Here is a 21079-nt window from a genome sequence, read left to right on the forward strand (position 1 = left end):
TTTGGAAATATTAATTGGGAAGAATACATACTTTGTAAATGGGTTTCTACCAGAACCTCTAATGTAAATATAAAATATAAATACTCAGCTGATGAGAACCCACAAACTGTCAGCTGAGGACTTCCTTTGCAGTTGGCCTGGGGTCCCTTTTGCCAAGCTTGGCAGGCAGCAGTAGCGTCCCTGAGTCACAGATGCTGGCACCTCAGTGGCTCATGGATGCTGCCAGCGACTGCTGCGCTTGGTGGAGGGGAGTTCTGACCATCTCTAGAGGAGGTCCTCTGCTGGCGGTGCTTGGGGATCCCCACCAGTCACAGCAAGGGCCAACAAGTACTTCAACACTGTAGAAATAAAACCAGAAATGCATTTCCTTTTCTTTTGAACACAAAACAAAGATATCTGCCATATACATTTCCAAAGGCAGATGACTCTATGCAATGTCACCTCGGTAACAAAATACAAAAATAGACAAATACACCCCCTCCCTTTTTACTAAACCACAATAGTAGGTTTTAGCACAGGGAGTTACGCTGAATGCCTCGCGCTGCTCTCAATGCTCATAGGCTCCCTGCGCTAAAAAACAATATTGCGGTTTAGTAAAAGGGAGCCATAGTGCAAAATATAGACAGCAGATATAAATTCTCAAAACAGACACATTTTGATCACTAAATTGAAAATAAAATCATTTTTCCTACCTTTGCTGTTTGGTGATTTCATGAGTCTCTGGTTGCACTTTCTTCTTCTGACTGTGCATCCAATCTTTCTTCCTTTCTTTCAGCCTCCTGTATGTTTCCTCTCCTCCAGACCTCATTCTCTCCCCCAACTTTTTCTTTCTGTCTCCCTGTTCCCCCTTCTTTCTGTCTCTCTGTCTGCCCCCTTTCTTTCTTTCTCCGTGCCCTCCCCCAAGCCACTCGGTTTGCTGCCACCGCCATCGGGGAATAGTCCCCAAGCCACCGCTGTCCCAAGCTTTCCCTGCAGAAGCGTCGCGCTGACCAGCATTCCGCTCCCTGACGTCAATTCTGACGTAGGAGAGGAAGTTCCGGGCCAACAAGGCATTTCTCCTCATTCCATCCAGCCTGAGCCCCATCTCTCCTTGATCCAGCATTTCCCTTCTGTGTCTGTCAGAATTACCATTCCACCTATTTTCCAGCATCACCCTTCTTTGTGTCCATCTCACCTATATCCCTATCTCACCACTTTTTCAGAATCTTCATTTGTCTCTGTCCTTGTCTTTACCCCATATTCACCATTTGCCCTTTCAATGTCTTTATCTCCCCCCCCCCCACACACACTTTTTCAGCATTACTTCTATGTCTCTATTTCACCTCCTCTTCATGTCCCCTCTGTATCTCTATCCTTATTCAGAAGGTCCTGCTTACCCTTTCTCTTCTTTGTGTCACTATCTCCATTTTCAGCTTTCCCCCTTTTTCCTTTGTTAATGCACCCTGTAGCCAGAATCTTTCCACCCTCTCTCCACTCCGGCCCAGCCCAGTATGAAATATTTCCTTTTGTTTCTCTCCCCTCTCTCTTCTCCTCCCTCACCCACGAGTCCTGCATCTGGCCCTCTCCCTTCTACCTGCACCTGGCAACACCCCCCTGCTCCGCGGCTCTCTTAAGCAACTCGTCAGCAGCGGTGATCAAGACAAGCTGCCGACATCGAGGCCTTCCCTCTACGAGTCCCACCTTTGTGGAAAAAGGAAGTTGAAACAAGCGGGACTCGCAGAGGGTAGGCCCCGACGCCAGAAGCTTGTGTCGATCGTTGCTGCTAAGTTGCCGAAGAGAGCCGCAGGTAGAAGGGAGAGGGAGATAGGAAGGCTGTAGAAGCTCCGGAGCATGACACCGAACCCGGCCAGGATGATTTCTTTTTCAGGCTGCTGCTGCCGCTGCCATCCCCCACCCGAAATGACAAAAAACAGCCTAATGCCCGCGTCGGGAAATAGCCATGCTGAGCAGTGAGCTCAGCACGTACACAGATGAAAGCCTTGCTTGCTGATTGGTCCGGCGGCACGGTGGGGCGGGGCCGCCGGACCAATCAGCAAGCAAGGCTTTCATCTGTGTACGTGCTGAGCTCACTGCTCAACATGGCTATTTCCCGACGCGACGCCAGACTTGCATCGCCAGAATTTAGGTAGGTTGTTTTCATCCCCGTGGGAGTCCCGTGGGCAAGGGGGCGTCCCCGTGGGAGTCCCGTGGGTCAGGGGGGCATCCCCGTGGGAGTCCCGTGGGCCAGGGGGCGTCCCCGTGGGAGTCCCGTGGGCCAGGGGGGGAACCCGCGGGATCCCCGCGGGACCCGCGGGATCCCCGCGATCCCCGTTCCCGTGCAGACCTCTATTCCAGAGTGAATATGATGTGTCAAAAAGTATTATATCTGTTTGGTCTGAAAGAGAGATTACCAGATGAAATAAACTAAGGGCAATTTGGAACCAGTAGATGTGTCAAAAAGAGTGTAAGGCCTAAGTAATGGATCTTGAATACCAACAATAAAATTTTACATTACATTACATTTGTGATTTCTATTCCGCTATTACCTTGCGGTTCAAGGCGGATTACATAAGCATTGTCATAATATTACTAAACATTCGCATTTATTCAGAGAGAAAGACCTTAGAATAACATCTTTATATAAAGCTTCATAGACCTCAGTGGTGTAACTGTGTGAGAATCAAGTTTCAGCACACACAGTGTATTCTACACCAAAGATCGTCATCGGTCCAAGATTTTTTTCAAAAGTGCTTAAAGTGCAATTGTCATAAATAGTTTTAATAAATAGAAATACTCATCTTAAATGTGCAAAAAAACGCGACTCGGTGGTATGTACTCCGGCATAGAGCAATGTTTTGCCGGGTGGCTGTATCAAGGATTCCTCTTATAATTAAATAAGTATAAATCAGCATCTTATTTCTAAATTATAAATAAAGAAAATCCAGAAAATCTTTTTGTAAAACCAACCTTTAAGTCTGCCAGAGCAATGTCTCCCGCTTTCCAAGTTCATGCAGGAAGACATGGCCACAGCGTCCTAGTCCTTATACATTTTCAAACTAACGTGATGAGGTAAAACTCTACGTGGCCAATCAGGAGGGAAAAGCCCTCTAGTGACGTGGAAAAATCAGCTCATGTTACACCAGCATCATCCACTCTAACTCAGTATTCAGGCCCCTAGGTTTCACTGTATCTAGAGTAAAGATCCATTTTTGTTCTTTAAAATTAAGTTTCTCAACTAGGTTTCCACCCTCCCACCCTACTTTTACTTGATCGATAATTCACCATTGGCCATTTAAGATCCATTATCCTATGTTTTTTATCCTGCCAATGTTGGACTAAAGGTGCTTCTATACTCCCTGTGTTAATCTTAGATTTATGCTCTGTTAGGCGAACTGATATCTTTCTACTCATACGCCCCACGTAAAGGAGATCACAGGGGCATTTTATGATATATACTAGAGAATGACACAGGAAAAAATTCTGTCCCCGTCCCCGGACCACAATCCTCTGCACCGCCCAGTCCCCACAGTTCCCTTCACCGCCCCGTCCCCGTCTCTGCCGTCCCCTTCACCGCCCTGTCACCGTCCCCGCTGTCTCTTTCACTGCCCCGTCCCCGTCTTCAGCATCTCCTCCTCTCCATCCACCCACCCCCAGCACCCTTCACGCGGTCCAGCAGCTCCCTCCCGCCGCCAGCCGTGCATTTCCCTCCCTCCCTCCTTTTCCCTTACCTTTTCTTGGTGAAACTGGCGATTTCTATAAGGCTATGAGCTGTATTACAGCCTGCTAGAAAAGTCTCCTCTGATGCAACCGGAAACAAGAAGTTGCGTCAGAGGAGACTTTTCCAGCAGGCAACGGGACACGACTTCAAGGCTCCGGCTGTAATACAGCTCATAGCCTTATAGAAATCGCCAGTTTCAACAAAAAAAGGTAAGGGAAAAGGAGGGAGGGAGGGAGATGCATGGTCGGCTGGCCGGCGGGAGAGAGTGGGCTGCCGGATCGAACGCTCATTCACCACGCGTTCATACTTGTTCACCGCCCCATCTAACCATTCACCGCTTCATGGGGTGGTGAATGGCCTTGTCCCCGATCTCGCAGCGACCTTTTTTTATGGTCACCATTTTGGTGGGTTACCCGCGGCTAGCCGCGGGTAACAACCACCGTGTCATTCTCTAATATATACCACAGATGTACTAGAGCATGAAGTCGAGGAATTAGTATAATGAGTTTTCTTTGTTTTAGGGTCTATCCAGCAAGGGCCCTTCATAGTTTGTGCACACCATTTTACTCTGGATACAAAGTTTCCAAGTTTATTAAGTATTTGATTAATCGCTTATTCCACATTCTAAGCGATGTACAAAATATTAAAATATTAAATTACAATAATTAAAGGGAAACAGACAATGTAAATATGACTCACAAGACAAACGAATGACACAAGAGGAAGAGAATAGGAAAAGAAATACAAGTTTAAAAGATAGTAAAGGAAACATATAAGGGAAAAACAATAATAGGTAAGGGGAGAATAATAAGAAACAGAGAATTTAAAGCCCAGGGCTCAGTAGAGAACCCTAATCAAATCCTGCATTCTAGTTTTATTGGCTGTCAAATGCATCTTTAAAAAGAAAGCATTTTAGCTTGCTCTTAAATCTATCCAAACTTAATTCTTCTCGTACATGAATTGGGAGTAAATTCCACATTTGTGGGGCTGTGACAGAAAAAATAGAGTGTCGCCGTGTATTTATAGTTTTAAGAGAAGGAACTGTCAAGAGATGTTGGTCAATAGATCTAAGTGTTCTAGGGGGAGTATAGGGAATCAATACTCTATAGATGAAAGAAGGTCATTTATATAGAAGAGATTTGAAAGTTAGTAGACTTAGTTTGTAAGTTATTCGGTGAGCAACAGTGAAACCTAGGGGCCTGAATGCTGAATTAAGGAGTTTTAGCATGGGTTGAATGGGGTATGAGATCGAGTTTATTACTAGGTTTGTTAAGATTGGGGTTTTGCTGTTTTCTAGGAGGATGAAGTTTGTTTTGTCAGGTTCATGTAAACCTTTTATTTCCCCTTCTTTTCCTATATTTTAAGTTCTTGTAAACCGTGCCGAGCTCCACATCCGTGGAGATGATGCGGTATATAAACTTAAGGTTTAGTTCAGTTTAGTTAGGATTAAGTTTTAGTTTGTGTTCTGTCATCCATGTTGCAACTGTTTCGAGTGTTCTGTGTATCGTCCCTATCATGGTGGATGCTGGTTGGTCGAAGGGGAGGAGAATGGTGATGTCATCTGCATAGCTGTAGGAGGTTAGGCCATGTTTGTCTAGGCAGGAGCTGAGGGAGGCAATGTATAAGTTGAAGAGTGTGGGAGACTGAGATGATCCTCGGGGTACTCCGCAGAGGTTGGACCATGGTTCTGAGTTTTATTTGTTTGTGTATAATCTTGAGGGAGAGATGTAGCCAGTGAACTGTTTTAAGTTGAGTTTATTTTCTTGACCTGTTGAATTTAATAGCTCTGTTTTCTAGGTGTCGTATGTCTTCTACTCCTGAGGCTTTTGTTTAGGTCTTTAGGTGACTAAGAACAAGAGAGTAGGTCAGAATTTGGATTGTTGAAGCAAGTGTCTGACGGAGAATATCATTTGTAATTTTAAAAACATAGTTGGACTACTGAAGAAATTTGAGTCTAGGTATTGAGAGGGTGTAGTCTAATGTGACTCCTAGGATCTTAAGTGAAGAAACAATCGTCAGTCAAGTACTAGAAATTAAAATTGGAGTTGAAAGGATTAGGTTTTGTTTTCAAATATTAAGAGAGCTCTGGATTTAGCCACATACATTTTAACCTATTGCTACTTAACCGTTGATTGCAGCAAATTTTTCATTGACACAGCGGATGTCTTGTGCATATATAAGTAAGATCTGAGAATTTGTATATCTTCTGCATAGACATATGCAGTTAGGTCAATAGACTGTAAAGGTACGGGATGAGGACTAGAAATATATTGAAGAGGATAGAAGCCAGTATAGATCCATGTAAAATGCCACAATTGATTATATAGGGAGCAGAAAATGTATCTTCCCAAACTACTGTGTAAGTTCTACTGGATAAATAAGTATGGAACCAATTATAGGCTATCTCTGATATAACTATATGTCAGATTTTCTGAAGTAGGAAGGAATGATCAACATCACTGATAGATCATACAAAAGAAGTTGAACTAATTTGTCTTCGTCTAGATCAGGGGTGTCCAACCTTTTGGCTTCCCTGGGCCGCTTTGGCCAAAAAAAAATTTCTGGGGCTGCACAAACACTAACACTAGCTGATGAGCCAAAAAAAGGTTGAGCAGATCCCAAATTTGCAATCACTAATATAGATGTACGTATCTAATAATAAACCTTCATTAAAGGGACATTGTGGAGAGGAACCCAAAAAAGCAGTAATACTTACCCTGACTGAGTGATCCTCCACATACACCGCTGACAGTGGGAGCAGCCACAGGCTTCCGCATCCCCATTCTGATGAGCAGGGATTGGCGCTCCTGGTTCTACTATTCACTTCTATTACAGCTACGGTGAGCCTCTTAGAGGTGAGCCTCATCATAGCAGGGATGCTGAATCAGCTGTCAGCAGTGCACGTGGAGGATCGTTTAATCAGGGTAAATATTACTGCTTTTTTGGGCCTCCCACTTTGAACTTAGGCTCCCTCAAAATAAATATCTCCCCTGCTGTAGCTAGTAGGGATCCCCAAGCGTCACTAACTGACAGCCACCTCCACCCCTCCAACTTCCCAAGTTCTGCAGCTGGCAGCAAGCAATATTGCAGAGCTGCTGCCTTCCATCCTCCCTGCCCCCCCCCTCTTGGCTTTCATGCATGCATGAAAGCAGGGGCAGCTTGAGGATATTGCCATTGGCTGCAAAGCTTGGAGATTTTAAGTTGCCAGATTGGAGGAAGATGTCTTCAGTTGGCAGGGCTTGGGAATCCCCACTAGTTCAAGTATTTATAAATTGCACTCAGGCAGGGAGAAACTTTGGTGCCCATCCACTAATTTTGGGCTACAGTCCCTCCCCCAAATCTGCTGTACAGTATATGACTGCCCCACTGAATACAAAAATAATTGTGATGCACATATCCCAAAGCTAACACATTCCAGTTAATAAATTCAAAATAAAACAATTTTTTCTACCTTGTTGTCTGGATGTTTTGTTTTTTTCATCATCTTGGTCCCAGTTTTTCTTTCTGATTTTTCTTTATCTTCAACTAATTCTCTTTCCAGTGTCTGCAGTCCATTTTTTTTCTCCTCTTCTCTCGTTCCATTTCCTTCTTATGCCTGTCTCCAACGTATTGATTTTTCCCTTTCAGCTTTCTTAACTTTTTCTTTTCCGCCTCTGTCCACTCAAATCTTGCCTTCTTTCTCACCCTTCTTCTTTGTAAATGTTCAGCTATCTCTCAATTCTCCATCTTCTCTCAGTCCCTAGCTCTCCTATTTCCCATCTTACTCCTTTCCCAGCCTCCTATTCCCTTCTATCTACTTCCCATTACCACATTTCTACCACTGTACTCACTGCTCTCTCACTCATCTTGTCATCTCCCTTTGACCTCATCCACATGCTCAACACTTTCAGAATCCCCCTCCCTCTCTCCACTGGTCAGTCTATAACTCCCTGTCTCTTTCTTTCCATCCCCTAGCATTATCTTATCCTAGCTCTCTTTCCTCCTGCCCTTCCATGGTTCTATCTCTCCTCTATCTCCATGGTCCAACATTTTGCTCCTTCTATTTTCTGTTTTTTTCTTATCTCCCCCCTTGATGCTGAACAATGAAATGGAGAAAAAAAGAGAGATGCTGCATCTCTCTGCCTTCCATCCACAGGCCTAACATTTCTCCCTCCCTCCCATCCCCAGATTCAACTTCTCTCCCTTCTCTTCCCAACTGCCCCCATCCCATCTCTCTCCCCCTGCCTGCCTGCCCCCCTTCCCCAAGTTCACCATTTCTTTCTTTCACTTCCCAACAGTTCTCCCTTCAAGTATCTCTTTCCCTCTTCCTCCACACCACCCCAGGTCCAACTTCTCTCCTTTCAGACCATTACCCACCATCTCTCTCTCTGTCCTCTGTTTCTGGTCCCATAAGCTCTCCCCCCATGACCAATCTGGCACTCCTCCCCACCCCAAAAAAAAAAAAAGTCCAAGAGGGTTCCTCGGCCCAACATGCTCTCCTCCTTCTCTCTGCGCCCATGTATCCCTACCTCAATCCTCTTCCATCACTATGTCCAATAATTCTCTCTCTGTCCCTCCTCTCTGCCCAACAGTTCTCCTCTTTCTTTATCTCCCCAATTGCACCATCTCTTTCCCTTTCTCAGATACCCAATTCTCCCTTTCTGTTATCTCCCTAACCTCTGCATCTCTTTCCTTCACTCCCTCCATTATTCCATCTTATGGCTCATGCTCCCCTCTATCTTTCCCTTCATTCTGTGTCCTAAGTTTATGCCCCTCCCTCCTTCCTTCCATCATTTTTTCTAAGTTTATGCTTCCTCCCTCTCAATTCCTCTCAAATCTCACACCCTTCTGTGCCCCAGGTGTTTACCTTCAGACCAGCTCCCTCCTCACTGCTAGTCATTTTTTGCTGAAAGCCATGGGCAGCGCCTCCCTCTCAAGTCCCAACACACCCTTCTCCCTCCCTTCCTTCTGTGTCGCGGGTGTTTACTGTCTTGCCTGCTCCCTCCTCCATCTTGCTGCAGCGTCTGCTCAAAGCTGCGGGCAGCAGCTTCCACGCGCCTCCTGCGGCTAATCTGGAAGCATTCCCTCTGACGTCGCAACGTCAGAGGGAAAACGTCCGGGTCAGCCGCAAGAGGCATATAGGATCCACTGCTCGCGGCTTTGAGCAAACACTGCAGCAAGATGGAGGAGGGAGCTGGCAAGACAGTAAACACCCACAGCACAGAAGGGAGGGAGGGAGAAGGGTGTGTTGGGACTTGAGAGGGAGGCGCTGCCCGCGGCTTTCAGCAAAAAATGACTAGCAGTGAGGAGGGAGCTGATCTGAAGGTAAACACCCGGGGACAGCAAACCCTGGGGGGCAGCAAAGGAAAACACTGCATCGTCCTCGAGCGTGAGCGTGGCCACACAAAACACTTCACAGGGCCACATGCGGGCCGCGGGTTGGACACCCCTGGTCTAGATGGTAATAGATGGAGGTGGTAATACCAACTAGTATGAGCTCAGTACTGTGGTAGTATCTAAAGCATGTCTGATTTGGATACCAGATATTAATTTTCTTCATAAAGTCACTGAGTTAAGAGAAAACATGTTCTGTGATTTTAATAAATGTGAGAGGATGTGAAGTGGTGACTGTGTGTATGAAAATGTGGTAGTTAGGAGAGAGACACATGCAGAGTGTTTATAAATATGAAGATGGAGCAGGCAAGAGTGCAAGCATGTGTATGAGGACTTATGCTTAGAATGAAGGATGCTGGGTGGATTTTGTAAGCTAGTCTGCACGAGATGGTATAGAGTGCATACAATTAAAAAAAATGTAAAGCTTGACCTGGATAAAAAGAGAGATCTTGCATTTAGTCATGCTCCTTGCTAGTAGATAAGATATATCCTTTGTGGTATGGACAGGATTAACATGTACAAACTTGCATGCCTCCATACACATTCTTCCCCCACCTTGTCCTGATGCTTGCTGCTGGTTCTACATCCATAACAGTCCTGTTTTCTACCTATTTACTTACCAAACTCCAATACTTTTCACACAAGATTAAGAGCAATGAAAGAATTGGGGCACTGTGCAGTTCAAATTCACTGAATTTTCATATGGTGTTGGAGAAAATAGAATAGCTGTTCTAGAGGGCCAACAAGCCTCTACAGAAAATATAGTGGGGAATTAAAAATAATTTGAAGGGTGGAGGATAAAAACAGGATGATGATATTTGCGCCGGCTCGGCAAACCTGGAAGTGGGTATGTAAAACTGCTAAGTTGTCTTCTGGGGTTTCCTTATATTTATCCATCCAGGGCAATGGAGCTTTTCAGCCTGGACTGCACAATACCTCCTTCCAGAGGTGGAGTATGCAGGGATTACAATATCTTTTTCACCTGTTTCGGGAGGATGGGACAATGGCCACCTTTGCGGGCTTACGTCAGACATTTGAATTACAGCCAACTGACTATTTTGCTTATTATCAGATCCGACATTACGCTCAGTTTCTACCTGGGGAACACCTCACCGAAGATGCCCGGGAGGCCCTCTCGAAAATTTTCAGTATTTCTGCACAACAGAGGATTCCTCTTCGTTTTTACATTTTGGAGGTCCGGGACTGTCAACCTGGCCCAAATTTGACTATCTTAGCGACAGCATGGGCAGAGGACTTGCAATGCACTTTAACAGACCTGCAGTTACAGCGGGTTTTGAAACTTATTCAGAAGGTCTCTCCTAATATTACTCATTGGGAAATGCCATTGAAGATAGTCTTACGACTCTATATCCCGCCGGAACGAGCAGCTCGGATGGGGATTACTGCATCTCATTCCTGCCCGAAATGTGGTCACGCTCATGCTTCTTTGGGCCATATGCTCTGGACCTGCCCCAAAATTCTACAGTTTTGGAGATATTTAGGACATTACATTACGATGCTTTGGGGGAGGCGATGGATCCCGCAACCCAGAGCACTATTCGGATACTACAATATAGCCACGCCCAAACCTAAGGGCATGTCGGCTTTTGTAACCAGAGCGCTTTTGATGGGGAAAAAAGCAATAGTTACTAACTGGCTGTCCCGAGATCCCCCATCTTATGCACAATGGCGATCCCTGATGATAATCCATGCTACACTGGAACAGAGACTGGTGGGAGATTTGGATCGTGGACTTGGTCGGAGATTCAGTCTGACTTGGGAATGTTTCTGGCACGATCTCACTCCGCAGGCCCGTAGCAGATTATTGAACCTCTAAGTTTGACTCTTGCTCTCAGTTTTCATTGTGGTACTGGACTCCTGGGGTGGGGAGGGATAGTGGGGGGGGGGGTTGATTGAAGTTCTGTTTTACTATCCAAAACCTATGCTATTTGTATTTGTTTGCTTTACTGTTCTTCACAATAAAAATATTTGAACATAAAAACAGGATGATGAAGGCTATCAGGAATGAAAACAGAGAGCAGCTGATGTTCAGATGGAGAAGAATGTGTAGTGGAGAGAAGCTGGGAAAAACGTAGGGAGGAGATGATGGGCGGGGATACATGGATTGAGAAGAAGTGTGACACAGTGGTTAGCGCTACAGCCTCAGTACCCTGAGGTTGTGGGTTTAAACCCTGTGCTGCTCCCTGTGACCATGGACAAATCACTTAATCCTCCATTACCCCAGGTACATTAGATAGATTGTGAACCCACCGGGACAGATAGGGAAAATGCTTGAAGCACCTGTATGTAAAAACCGCTTTGAGTGTTGGTTGTATAACTGCAAAAAAAGGTGGTATGCAAGTCCTAATCACTAGAGAATGCTTTTTTTTTTTTTTTGGGGGGGGGGGGAATATGGACTTAGGAAAGAGAGAGTAAGGGAGTATAGACTTTATTTTAACTACATGAGTCACTCTATACTGTAGTTAATGCTTATGGATGGTAAGAGTGTTTCTGATGTTAGAGAGAGTGATCCTGGCATTCAGTGTGATCACCAGATGGTGTGATTTCATATTAAGACAGTCATGGAGAGTGTTCATTCAGAAGTAAAAGTTCTAGACTTTAAGAAAACTAGCTCTTGAGTTGCTAGCTGGATAATAACTAGGAGAAGTAGAAAAGCAGTGGGCAAAATGAAAGGAGTTATTTTAAGGGCAACCAATCTTTTTGTAAAGAAAGTAAAGAAAAACAGGCTGATTTGGTTCTCAAAAGTAGGAACTGAAAAGGTAAGGAAAAAGAGGTTAGCTTTCAGAAACTGCAAGAAATGGCATAAGAATAGCTATAGGTCAAACCAGTGATCCATCTAGCCCAGTATCTTGTTTCCAACAGTGGACAATCCAGGTCTCAAATACCTGGCAGAATCCCAAATAGTAGTATCAAGATTCCATGCTACCTTTCCCAGGACAAGCAGTGGCTTAACCCATGTCTATTTAGACCAGTGTTTTTCAACCTTTTTTGGGCAAAGGCACACTTGTTTCATGAAAAAAATCACGAGGCACACCACCATTAGAAAAAGTTAAAAAATTTAACTGTGCCTATATTGACTATATATAGATATATAGGAATCAAATAAACACAAAGAAAGTATTTTATAATGCTGCCACCGCCACTGGGGAATAGGCTGCCACTGCCGCCATCGGGAACAGGCCGGCACCGAGTTCTCCCTGCTTTTCCCTGTGGGGCCGGCCAACTCTCGCCACTCGCGTCAATTCTAACGTCGGAGAGGACGTTCTAGGCCAGCCAGGCAGCGATTGGCTGGCCCAGAACGTCCTCTCCGACGTCAGAATTGACGCGAGTGGCGAGAGTTGGCCGGCCCCACAGGGAAAAGCAAGGAGAACTTGGCGCCGGCCTGTTCCCGATGGCGGCGGTGGCACTCAAGTGGCTAAAGAGCCGCAGTTTGCCGGCCTAGGGACAACACTGGAAGGTGGCCAGCTGTGCACCCCCTTGGGACGTAAACCCGGGGTGGGGCAGACCGTCCCCCCCCCCACCCTGGTATGCCACTATCTGTACCTCACTCCCTCCCTATGACCAAAAATTCTCCTTTCTTCTATTCCCCGTGTACACAACCATCTCTTTCCCTCCCTTCCTCTCTCCAAAGTCCATGCCTTCTGTGTCCAAACACTCATTCCCTCCCCCACCTCAGCATCTCTTTCCCTCCCTTCCTCTCTCCCAAGTCCATTTCTTCTGTGTCCAAAAACGCATTCCCTCCCCCACCTCAGCATCTCTTTCCCTCCCTTCCTCTCTCCCAAGTCCATTTCTTCTGTGTCCAAAAACGCATTCCCTCCCCCACCTCAGCATCTCTTTCCCTCCCTTCCTCTCTCCCAAGTTCATGCCTTGTGTCCAAAACGCAGTCCCTCCCCCCTTTTGTGTTCCGTGTTTGCCTCCCAGCCCATCTTTGCAACTTTCTCAGCAAAACGAAGCTCAAGCCGCGAGGCTTGTCTTCTGCTTCCTGCCTGCCCTGCCGCGCACAAATAGCCGAACGGAAGTATTCTCCGACGTCAGCGCTGACGTCGGAGGGCAGGCTTTGCTTAAGCCCTCCCTCCGACGTCAGCGCTGACATCGGGGAACGCTTGCGATCGGCTATAGCTGCAGGGCAGGCAGGAACAGAAGACGAGCCTCGCGGCTCGAGATGTATTGAATTCCGCGGGTCCCCCGTCCAGCTCTCTCCTGTCCACGTGGGGCGGACCGCCCCTCTCCCTAGACTGGTGGTACTGCCCTGATGGCGGCCCTGACCGTACGGCACACCAGGCAACATCTCGCGGCACACTAGTGTGCCGCGGAACAGCGGTTGAAAAACACTGATTTAGACTATGAACTTTTGCTCCAGGAACTTATCCAAATCTTTTTTTTAAGCCAGATATTCTAACCGCTGTAACCACATCCTCTGGCATCACATTCCAGAGCTTAACTATTTGTTGAGGAAAAATATATTTCCTATTTGTTTTAATGCTACTTCCATGCAACTTTATTGAGTGTCCCCACTGTGGAATCTCTGCCCAGGAAAAGGATCCAGGTGTCATTGTTAAGGATACGTTAAAACCTTCAGCTCAATGTGTGACAGCTAAGAAAGCAAATAAAATTATAGGAGTTATCAGGAAAAGAATGTAAAACAAAGATGAAAATGTTATGATGTCTTTGTTTCGTTCTCTGCTACGTATGCACCTCGAATACGATGTGCAATTCTGGTCGCTGTATCTCAAAAAAGATACAGCAGTATTGGAAAAGGTACAAAGAAGGGTGCCGAAAATGATAAAAGGGATGGGACAACTTCCCTATGAGGCTAAACTGGCTAGAGCTGTTCAGCTTGGAGAAGAGACAGCTCAGGGGGGATATGATAGAGGTCTATAAAATACTGAGTGGAGTGGAAAGGGTAAATGTGAATCACTTGTTTACTCTTTCCAAAAATACTAGGACTAGGGGGCAGTGGAGGGTTAAGTGACTTGCCCAGGGTCACAAGGAGCATCGCGGAGTTTGAATCTACAACCTCAGGGTGCTGAGGCTGTAGCTCTAGCCACTACGCCACACTCTTCTGGATAATTTCCTTCCAGAATTCCTCTGTGGGAATTTTACTTTATTTTATTTTTTTATGTATTTTAATGTGTTTTTATTTTAATGTGTTTTGTTTCTTTTGGTGTCTGGGTATTTTTTAGATAAAAGTTCAGGAGATGATGGTCTGTCCAGATAACTGGCTCCCACTCTATGTGGTCAATCAACTTGTGACTAGGTTTATTTGTTGAGTGTGAGATGAAATCTAGACTGTGTCTGCCTTTGTGGATAGGTATAAGTGAGGGGATGGTGAGTTCTAGCTGTTCCATAAAGCTTTGGAAGGTGCATAGTTTTGGATCATCTTGTACTTCTAAGTGTTAGTTTAGCTCTCCTATGACTACCAGATTAGGACTGTTAGTGGCATAATGAGAGATCAGGTTAATGACTTTATCTTCTATTGTGTTCTAGTTACCTCATTATCTATATATTAATAGTGGTTTTATGTCCTTCCCATATATTAATAGTAGTTTTATTTCCTTCCCTCCTTGGTTTTTTATGTTACAGTCCATATATTCTGATCCTTGGTCATTACATCTGTCTTCATTCCTATTATTTTTTATAGCAGGGGTAGGGAACTCCGGTCCTCGAGAGCCATATTCCAGTCGGGTTTTCAGGATTTCCCCAATGAATTTAGTTTAGTTTAGTTTAGATCTAATAGAGGCAGAGTGGGAGCAGTGCAGAAGGCACTCAGGGTGTGGGAGCATGCTCCACCCTTCCCCCTCGACATTGCACCATCGGGTTTCACTTGATCTGTTAACTTCTACTCTCCACCTCCCGATTTGGACCGGGAGCAGCAGCAGAGGCAGAGCGGGAGCAGTGCAGAAGGCACTCAGGGTGTAGGAGCATGCTCCACCCCTCCCCTTCGACTCTGCACCGTCGGGTTTTGCTTGATCTGTTAATTTCTACTCTCCACCTCCCAACTCGGACCAGGAGCAGCAGCAGAGGCAGAGTGGGAGCAGTGCAGAAGGCACTCAGGGTGTGGGAGCGTGCTCCACTCCTCCCCCTCGACTTTGCACCGTCAGGTTTCGCTTGATCTGTTAACTTCTACTCTCCACCTCCCGACTTGGACCTGGAGCAGCAGCAGAGGTAGAGCGGGAGCAGTGCAGAAGGTACTCAAGGGTGTGGGAGCATGCTCCACCCCTCCCCCTCAACTGTGCACCGTCGGGTTTTGTTCAACTGCTACTCTCAACCACAGCTGTCATTCCCAACTGTTACGCCCAACCACAGTTTTCACTCCCAACTTATACTCACATACCACCAAGGCTCTCTACAGCATCTACACTAAAGTAATTCTTACTCCTACCCATCCAGGTACAACACAAGAAGAACAACTTTCTCACAGCCAACTACTCGTCCTCACTACCCACCCCCCCAACCCAAATGAAGCTAATCACACAAACACACACCCTGGCCACCCTACATTTTCTTTGTTTTGGTTACTGCCAACTTGTATTGTTTTATTTCTTTTCTTCAACTGATATAGTGATTATCCCAGGACAAGCAGGCAGGTATTCTCACTAGTGGGTGATGTCATCAGACAGAGCCCCGGTACGGACGTCTCACAAGCACGTGTTGCTTGTAGAAACTTAAAAGTTTCTAGATGCCCGCACCGCGCATGCGCCGGTGCCTTCCCGCCCGGAGGTCCGGGCGTGTCTCCTCAGTTCTTTTCTTTCCGCGGAGCTGAGAAGTTCAACTTCATCATGCGCTAGCTGAATTCAGTTAAATTTGCCTTCCTTGTCCGCGTTTTCGCTTTCTTTTAATTACAGTTAACAGTACTTTTCTTTTTCAGTAAAAAAAAAAAAAAAAAGAAGATTATTTCCTCCGGCGGGTCGAACGGGCCGGCCACGTGGCTCAGGCCCACTGGCTTCGACCTCGCGGCGGAGATTTTCCGGCCTATGTCCCGGCCAATCACCGGGTTTAAAAAGTGCAGCAAGTGCCAACGCGCGATTTCACTCACGGACCCTCACCGGCGCTGTTTGCAGTGTTTGGGCCCTGACCACATTCCGAAATCGTGCAGGCCTTGCTCTACCCTTACGGCACGCTCATTCAAGCGGCGTTGCCTATTGTGGGAATCGATGTTCAAGATGGACGCAGCTAAGGATCCCTCAGCCTCCACTTCATCTGATACCTCCCCGGTTCGGGCGAAACCGGTATCGACCCCTCCTGCATCGAGTGTGGTGAAACCGGCATCGTTCATCCCGACACCATCCACGAGCTCGACGTCGGTGCCTGCCCCGGTCTCCTCGGTTCAGGTACCTCTTCCTTCCACAGTGCCACCAGTGGTCATCAAAGTGCTGAAAGCTACTAAGCAGAAGCACTCGGCCTCGAAGGAGCGCGATGACCGTGCAGGAGGACCCCCTTTCGGTGCGGATCCCTCCTTATCGGCTTCGCTACGGTCCGTGCTGGAAGCTCAATTCGTTGAGCTCATGCAGACCATTGGACCCGGGCTCATCGCTGCCATACAGGGTGACCTCCCGGTACCGGTCCAAAGGGGCGGTCCGCCCCCTCCCCCTCCTCCACGCCGTTCGACCTCGAAAACCGACGAGGACGAACGGGGGAGGGCGGCGATGCCCATGCGGCAAGCCTCGCTTACCGATATGCCGCCATTAAAACCCATTACGCCTCCGCGCCAACATGGGACCAGACCTCCGATCGATACTCAAAGCCCTGGGCATAGTCAGGAAGAGTTCTTCCGTACTCCTTACCAGACTTGGGTAGCATCGCAAGAATCCGCATCGCAACCCCAGTTGCGATCCACCGCTTCCAGCCCTATCCACCACTTGGGGGCCTCGGGAGACCATGCTATGCACAGACGATCCCGATCCCCGTCCCGCCACCGAGACGGGCACCGATCAAGACACTCATCCTGGCACTCTTCACGCCATTCGGAGGTGTCACCGCAGAAAAAACTGCAACGTAGGGGATACTCCTCATCAGAGGTGTCCCCTCCGGAGGGCCCGGAGTACGAGGAGACACCGGTGCCCGATTCTCCTTGCCACTCCCCGATGTCCATGGACCCGGAGGCCTCCTCCTCCTCCAGCCCGTCCCACAGACCGACGCTGGCGGATCAATTGTCCTTCTCATCATTCCTCCGACAAATGGCGGATGATCTGGATGTGACCCTTGACACGGGCTCCCGATACTCCAAAGAGTATCTGGACACCATGCATTTACCTAACCCTCCAACGGAGTCGCTTCGGCTCCCCCTGCATAAATTGCTGGATCAGACCTTCATGCAGTGTTTCGAAACACCGTACTCCATACCGGCGATTCCCAGCAAACTCGATGCTCGATACCGCATCGTGCACCATAAAGGGTTTGAGGGCCCTCAACTCTCCCACCAAGCCCTACTGGTCGAGTCCTCTCTTAAACGCTCTCATCCCTCCCAGGTCTACGCCTCTGTACCGCCGGGCCGAGAGGGGAGAACGATGGACAAATTTGGTAGAAAATTCTATCAAAACTCCATGATGGCGTCACGGGTGCTGAACTACAATTTCTTTTTCTCTTCCTATCTGGAGTTCTTCTTGCCGGTGCTCCGCAAGTTCACTCCGTTCATAGACAACCAAGCTCGATTCGAGTTCGAGGAAGTGGTAGCCTCCCTCTCCCAATTACGCCTCCAGCTGATGCAATCCTCCTTCGATGCATTCGAACTCTCGGCACGTGCTGCCGCAAGCGCGGTAGCCATGCGTCGCCTGGCATGGCTCCGTACAATCGATATGGATCCCAACCTCCAGGACAGACTCGCCAACGTACCATGTGCTGGAGCTGACCTGTTCGATGAGTCTATCGAAACTGTTACCAAGAAGCTGTCGGATCATGAAAAATCTTTTCAATCCATCCTGCGGCCCAAACCCAAACCTCAACAGTCTCGACCTTCCAGGCCACCCCTGATTTACCAGCGGCGTTACATGCCCAGACAAACGCCTGCTGCGAGACAACCTGCGAAGAGACAACCTCCCCAGAAGTCTCAGCAAAAACCTCAGCCACCGGCTGCACCTAAGGCTCCCCAGCCCTTTTGACTCCCCTCCCGGGAGCATAACCGACACCGTTCTGCACTCAGCCTCTCCCATAGGGGGCCGCCTCCATCTTTTTTACCATCGATGGGAGGCCATAACCACGGACCTATGGGTCCTTACCATCATAAGAGAAGGATACTCCCTTCAATTCCATCGGGTCCCCCCGGACCATCCTCCAAGAGAGTATCCTTCAAGCTCAACGCAGACCGCCCTTCTTCTTCAGGAAGTCCAAACCTTACTTCAGCTTCGGGCTGTCGAGCCGGTCCCTTCAGACCAATTGAACCGAGGGTTTTACTCCCGGTACTTCCTCGTCCCGAAGAAAACGGGCGACCTGCGACCCATTTTAGACCTTCGGGCCCTCAACAAGTTTCTGGTCAAAGAGAAGTTTCGCATGTTGACTTTGGCTTCTCTATACCCCCTCCTCGAGCAGAACGACTGGTTATGCTCCCTGGATCTCAAGGAGGCCTACACTCACATCCCCATTCACCCGGCCTCCCGAAAGTTCCTCAGATTTCGGGTGGGAAATCTGCACCTACAATATCGAGTGCTACCATTCGGCCTATCTTCGTCCCCCAGAGTCTTCACAAAGTGCCTGGTGGTAGTGGCCGCGGCACTCCGGGACAGGGGTCTACAGGTGTTCCCATACCTCGACGACTGGCTCATCAAGGCCCCGTCAGCCCCAGAGGTCACTTCGGCGGCCTTGGCTACAACCTACTTCCTCCAGAATTTGGGCTTCGAGATCAACTTTTCCAAGTCTCATCTACAACCCACCCAGTCCCTCCCCTTCATCGGAGCGGTCCTGGACACCACCCGACTCCGAGCATTCCTGCCTCTGCAACGCATGGAGTCTCTTCTTCATCTCTGCCAGTCGGTGTCTACTCGCCAAACCCTACCGGCGAGACAACTGATGGTGCTCCTGGGCCATATGGCCTCCACAGTACATGTGACACCCTTTGCCAGACTCCATCTCAGGATCCCCCAGTGGACCCTGGCATCACAGTGGAATCAGACGTCCGATCCACTATCCAAACACATCTTAGTCACACCTGCTCTTCGGCAGTCTCTACTTTGGTGGATGACCTCTTCGAATCTATCCAGAGGTTTGCTGATGCACTCTCCCCCCCATCAGAAAGTTCTCACAACCGATTCGTCGAATTATGCATGGGGGGCCCACCTGGATGGTCTCCGCACCCAAGGATTCTGGACCAGTGCGGAAAGACTACACCAAATCAATCTACTGGAACTCAGAGCCATCTTCAATGCGCTCCAAGCTTTCCAACACCTACTTCACGACATGGTGATCCTCATTCGCACAGACAATCAGGCCGCCATGTATTATATCAACAAGCAAGGAGGCACGGGCTCGGCCCTCCTTTGCCAGGAAGCTCTACGAGTCTGGGACTGGGCGGTGCGCCACAACGCCCTCCTCAGAGCAGTCTACATTCAGGGGGAGAACAACGTCTTAGCAGACAAACTGAGTCGTCTACTACAACTGCACGAATGGACTCTCCATTCCAGCCCCCTTCACCAAATCTTCACACAGTGGGGGACGCCTCAGATAGACCTCTTTGCGGCTCCCCACAACTCCAAACTGCCTCAGTTTTGCTCCAGGATCTACACCCCTCATCGCCTCGAGGCAGATGCTTTTCTACTGAACTGGGGGAAACGATTTCTATATGCGTTCCCACCATTCCCGCTGATCCAGAAGACTCTGGTCAAGCTGAAACTCGAACAGGCCACCATGATCCTAATAGCTCCTCGGTGGCCCAGACAACCTTGGTTCTCCCTCCTACTTCAACTCAGCAGCAGGGAACCAGTACCACTTCCAGTGTTTCCTTCACTACTTACTCAACATCAAGGATCACTGCTTCATCCCAACCTGCAGTCTCTCCACCTGACAGCTTGGTTCCTCTCAACGTAACCCCTCACCACTTCTCTCAAGAAGTGAGGGAGGTCTTGGAAGCTTCCAGGAAGCCCGCCACTCGACAATGCTACTCCCAGAAATGGACTAGATTCTCCTCATGGTGTGTTTCTAAATCAAAGGAACCTCAGCGAGCTTCCTTATCCTCCGTGCTGGACTATCTCCTACACCTATCTCAATCCGGGCTCAAGTCTACATCCATACGAGTCCACCTGAGCGCTATTGCGGCGTTCCACCAGCCCCTACAAGGGAAACCCCTCTCGGCCCATCCGGTGGTCGCCAGATTTATGAAAGGACTCTTCCATGTTAACCCTCCTCTCAAACCACCCCCAGTAGTTTGGGACCTCAATGTAGTCCTTTCCCGTCTCATGAAGCCCCCGTTTGAACCACTCAACAGGGCCCCTCTTAAGTATCTCACCTGGAAAGTGCTTTTCCTGGTAGCCCTTACGTCCGCTCGCAGAGTCAGCGAACTCCAGGCACTGATGGCGGATCCACCATTCACAGTATTCCATCATGACAAGGTGGTCCTCCGCACTCACCCGAAATTCCTGCCTAAGGTGGTCTCAGAATTTCATCTCAACCAATCCATTGTACTTCCAGTATTCTTCCCTAAGCCCCATTCTCACCACGGAGAATCGGCCCTTCACACTCTAGACTGTAAACGTGCGCTGGCTTTCTACCTGGATCGCACCAAGCCACACAGAACCACTCCTCAACTTTTTGTCTCCTTCGACCCTAATAAGTTGGGAAGACCCTTATCAAAGCGCACCATCTCTAATTGGATGGCGGCTTGTATCTCTTTCTGCTATGCCCAGGCTGGATTATCACTTCCTTGTAAGGTCACAGCCCATAAGGTCAGAGCAATGGCAGCCTCAGTAGCATTCCTCAGATCAACACCAATCGAGGAAATTTGTAAGGCTGCCACCTGGTCCTCGGTTCACACATTCACCTCACATTATTGTCTGGATACTC

The 21079-nt window shown here is 48.0% G+C and overlaps 1 protein-coding gene across 9 annotated transcripts in view; it reads left to right on the forward strand.

The window, feature by feature from the left end:
- USP15 (ubiquitin specific peptidase 15) overlaps positions 1-21079 on the forward strand; it is a 323996-nt gene that overhangs the window by 213850 nt on the left and 89067 nt on the right. The gene's annotated exons all lie outside the window — the stretch shown is intronic.

Source organism: Geotrypetes seraphini, chromosome 9, assembly GCF_902459505.1.
Source record: "Geotrypetes seraphini chromosome 9, aGeoSer1.1, whole genome shotgun sequence".
In the NCBI taxonomy this organism is placed as follows: Eukaryota; Metazoa; Chordata; class Amphibia; order Gymnophiona; family Dermophiidae; genus Geotrypetes; species Geotrypetes seraphini.